This window comes from Triticum urartu, unplaced genomic scaffold, assembly GCF_003073215.2.
Source record: "Triticum urartu cultivar G1812 unplaced genomic scaffold, Tu2.1 TuUngrouped_contig_493, whole genome shotgun sequence".
NCBI classification, from domain to species: Eukaryota; Viridiplantae; Streptophyta; class Magnoliopsida; order Poales; family Poaceae; genus Triticum; species Triticum urartu.
The window spans coordinates 32,993-37,661 of NW_024115560.1; the positions used below are offsets into that span (position 1 = coordinate 32,993).

At 51.5% G+C, this 4,669-nt stretch overlaps 1 long non-coding RNA gene across 1 annotated transcript; it reads left to right on the forward strand.

The window, feature by feature from the left end:
- Positions 1-3,810: 3,810 nt before the first annotated feature.
- Positions 3,811-4,361, forward strand: LOC125528514. The gene is made up of 2 exons (XR_007292405.1): positions 3,811-3,882; positions 3,953-4,361. It is a non-coding gene; the product is annotated as an uncharacterized LOC125528514 (long non-coding RNA).
- Positions 4,362-4,669: the final 308 nt, after the last annotated feature.

Below are 4,669 nucleotides of genomic sequence, written 5' to 3' on the forward strand. Positions count from 1 at the left end.
CCAAGGGCCGGCTCAATAAGATAATATTGAGCTGGGACTTGATATATTCTTCAATGAAAATAACTTCATATGATGTAACCCCCATCATGGGGCTTGAACCCACGTCCACAAGGTTAAGAGCCTTGTGCTTTACCAACTGAGCAGTGGATCCTTCAATAATAGATGAAAAATTGTGTACCTTGAATTGTTGACAGGAGCAATTGGTACCCCCCAAGGCGTCTCAGTTATTGTGATGAGTCGGGTCTTCAATAAGGTGAGCAAACAATGACTTTGCATTAGCCCCCAAGTGTCATGGTGCATGCTTGCAGCGACATGAGACTTATGTATTTGATGTAATCCCTACTTGAATAATGTAGCCCCCAAGTGCCGGGTTGTAAGCCTGCAGCGACTCGGGACTATTCCTTCAATTGTAGAATAAATCATATCCATTGATAATATGATAGTCATTGCGCTAAAGCGACTTTGAAAACCTTAATCATAATACTGGTTATTGATAACCATAATAAAATCCAGCCATGTTGGCTATTAAAGATTTGAATAATAACCTGGTTTGAAAACCGATTCCTGCCATATAAGCCGGTATATCCATGCACATATGATACATGCTATGATGATGTAATGATGATGTATGATGTAATATATGATGATGTATATGTATGATCAAGAGGGTTTAAGCTATGGTTCGGATACGACCAGAGCCCCCATGTAGTCATAATTATGGCATTGCGCCGATCAAGAGGTGTAGCTATGGTTCGAATACGACCAAGCCCCCAAGTGATTTCCCTGGTGCCCTTATGCCTATCAAGAGGTGTAACTATGGTTCGAAACCATAGCCCCCCAAGTGATTTCCTTGGTGGCCTTATGTCTATCAAGAGGTGTAGCTATGGTTCGGATACGACCAAGCCCCCAAATGATTTCCCTGGTGCCCTTATGCTTATCAAGAGGGTGTAAGCTATGGTTCAGATATGACCAGAGCCCCCAAGTGATTTCCTTTGCGACTTTAAGCCTATCAAGAGGTGTGACTATGGTTCGAACATAGCCCCCATGTGATATTGTGAGCTGAGCTCAAGGGATACCCATGTTTGAGCTGTGCTGTGCAACAGACTCTCTTTGGCCCCTTATGATAATATTGGCTTGATAGCCGGTTACCGAAATAAGCAGAGCTATGCTCTTATGATAATATCGGCTTGACAACCGGATCAAGAGGTGTAGCTATGGTTCGAATACGACCAAGCCCCCAAATGATACTGTGATATGTGCTCAAGGGGTACCTATGTTTGAGTTGTGCTTTTGCAACAAACTCTCTTTGGTCCCCTTATTTTTTCCTGAGAACTCGAACTTGCGAGAGATTATTCTTTTAACCGGAAATTCTTAAACCGGATATTAAGAGCTTCAAAGCTTTGTGAGAGACAACTTCCCTTGAACCGAATTTTGCAACCGGAATCCTTCTTTTTTAAGCCAGAAATTTTATACCGGTCTTTAAATTTGCACCAATATGGCGATTTTAGGGTCATGCATTTAGATAATTTGGCAAGCCGGAGTAATTGCTCTTTTAAAGAAACAATATATAATATAAAAATATATTTAATGGATTTCACCTGATATATTAGGCCAGCAATTATCCACCGCGAAGTTGATGATCACCACAGTGAAGCTGAAACCAATTACGGCCGAGTTGGCCGTAGAAGCAGACAGATGATCCGGTCATGGCGTTGTAGGCCAGTGCGAACGAGTAAGTTGCCCTCCACGTTGCAAGCCGGCGTGAATGCGTGAACCGGTCGCGCAGGTGGACGGGCGAGCCGTCCGTGACCTGAATGCCGCGGCATATCGATGTAGTCCATATCGCAAGGATGGCGGCCTATGCGCCTCTTCGTTGGGCAGCATGACACGCGTAAACACCGATGCAGAGAAGCCGGTGCACACTCCGCCTGTGGCATGGCATCACTGATGATTTTGATTGGCTGTGCAACCGGCAGGCAGTACCGTGTTCTTTTGTCTTCACGTATGAATTGGTGGATTGATTCCATGTACTAAGAGCAGCAACATAGCTTTTGTAATAGCTCCTCGATATCTGAAGTGAGTAACCAGAGGTACTCTATAGCACTTTTTTTTTACTCTGGCCATCACGTGGTCAGTAACCACTTTTTCCACTGCAGCCTCAGAACCAGAAGATAATATTCCCTCCATCCGGAATTACTTGTCGCATAAATGGATGAAAATGGATGTATCTAGAATTAAAATACATCTGAATACATTTATTTTTATGACAAGTATTTCCGAAGGGAGGGAGTGCTTGAGACTATTCCTTTTGCCCGACTGAACTTTTCCATTGCCATTCAGCTCGACGAGGACACGCACGTTTCTCTGTGGGCCTACCCAGCTCATCGCCTTACCCCGTGATCCTCATCCACACGTTCTCACCTAAACTCCTCATCAACAGTACCAGCACACCACTTTCTCTACATCTCATTTTCCTTCAAGTTTCGGTCATGCTGGCCGCACGCAGAGGCGGAGCAAAGAAGAGCTCGAACGTAGGCCTCGTTGGTAATTTGAGGCTGCAGCAGGAGCGCTCCAAACCGGCTCATGCCGACGGCGCTCATAGACAGGGCAGGCTGCGGGCAGACCCGACGAGGTAAAGCAGCAGAAAGAAACGACCGGCGCCTCATGGTGACGGCGGTTCAGAGTTGAGACCACGGCTATCGGCCAAGCCGGCAACAGCAGTGAAGGCAGGGCATCGCAGCACAATGGAAACAGCGCAGGCGACCCACAGGAGCGGCAGCAGGCAAAGGTTGCGCCAGGCAGTCCCTCGGCGGCGCTAGGCCGGCGGATGATGCGAGGGCGACACGGCAGTTCCGCTGAAGGTGGCATGAGTCCGGTTCGAGGCTGCATCAGCGGCGGTTTGAAAACAGAGCCACGGTGGTGGAGGCACGAGGCACCGGGCGGCCCAGTGGAAGGACGAGACGGCAGCGGTTTCGGAGCCGGAAACGACTCACAGCGGAGGAGAGGTTCGCGCGCGGGTCATGGGCGACTCACGGAAGTGTTGGGCAGGCCGGGTCACGGCGCCGCGAGCGACCGGCCACTTCGAAGTTGAAGGGCGAGGTCGCGAAACAGTGCTGAGTCGCTGTGCTCGACGGCACGGGCCGTGGAGCAGAGCTAAACCGCGCGGCCATCCGGTGGCGTCAAGAACTGCCGGTTTGGAGGCGGAGTCGCGCGGCCGGGAAGGGCGGAAATCGAGAACTAGGCCGGGCTTGGCTCGGTGTTGGCCCTGAGACGAGGGACGGCCTGCGGCGGCAGGGTGCTCTGCCGCTGCTGGAAACGGCGCGTACGACGGCGCTCAACGCGGCACTTCAGGGTCGCGTGCGCAAGCTTACACGAAGGCGGCTGGGGGGCGCCACAGCGAGCCGAAACGGCTTGGGCCGCGCAACTACAGCGACTCGGAACGGAGTAGCCACAGAACAAAGGCAGACATCGTGGGGACGGCGGCTCTCCGTGGCAACTCGGCAACGCGAGGGCGGTCTTGAAGCGGGTCGGCTTGGCAAGGCTGCGGCCGGAGCTAACCACGGCGGAGGAGGCGGCCGGCAGCTCGGGGCCGAGTAATGAGAGGCGTAGCGCAGGGGGCTCAAGACGGTCCCCAGTAAGTAGAGGCGGAGCCGGTTTGAGGCGCGGCTGCGGCCATGCAGTGGCGGTTCGAAGGTGACGCCGGCGAGGTGAAACGGCGTGACGAGGCTGCGGAGGCCTGACGGCTGTGAACCGGTGGAGGGGACAGGTGTTTTGAAGCCGCGGCCCGGGCGAGGCAGTCTGTCGTGGCCTCGGGAACCAGACGAAGCGCGGGTGGCTCGCAGCGGAGAAGAAGCCGGCCCGGCATGGTTTGATGCTTGTCCGGTTCGTGGCCATTCTTGATGAATCCTAATCCATGTCTCCCTTGAAGTCTGATTCCGGGTCGATAAGGCAGGTGTTAAGAGCGTGACGAGGCTGCAGAGCCTGTCCAGCGCAGCCGCCACTCGAAGTGGATGCAAGCGGGGGCATCTTGCGGGATGCAGAGCGGAGAGAACCAACTCCAACGGCGGCTCGGAATAAGCCATGAAGGCAACTTGGAGTGGAGGATGGCTCGGAACGGCACGGTGGCTCCCGCGCGGCGGAGACCAGGCGGCGATCTGTTCATGGAGTCGTCGGAGCCCCAATCCGTCTCCGGGTTGTGACACCTTCTTTTTTTTTCTTTTTTTCATTTTTTTGACTTGACTTTGTATTATTTTTGGGAGTACCTAGAACTCATCTAGATGAGATATAATTTGGTCTCATTCACTTAAAAAATAAGAATATATAACATCTAGACGAGTTCTAGCAAAACTGATTATTTTTCTCTTCGATGGCTTATTGACTCGGACAGCCAACCAGCGGAATCAATTGATGCTTATCATGTAGCCTCTGCCGGTTTCGCTTTTGTATGATTCAAACCACGGAATAACCCGTTTGACTGTCTTCGGTTGATCTGACTGGAGCACAATGAAAAAATCATATCGATCTATGACAACTGCTCCAACTTAGTGGCCATAAAAACTGTTGTTGATTTCAGCGCAACCCACGGTCAGCCTGTTTGATTGGACCTTACCCCGTCAGCCTTTGGCGGTTTTCGAGGCGGCTTAACAAAAATCACAATGCGAATCCGGGT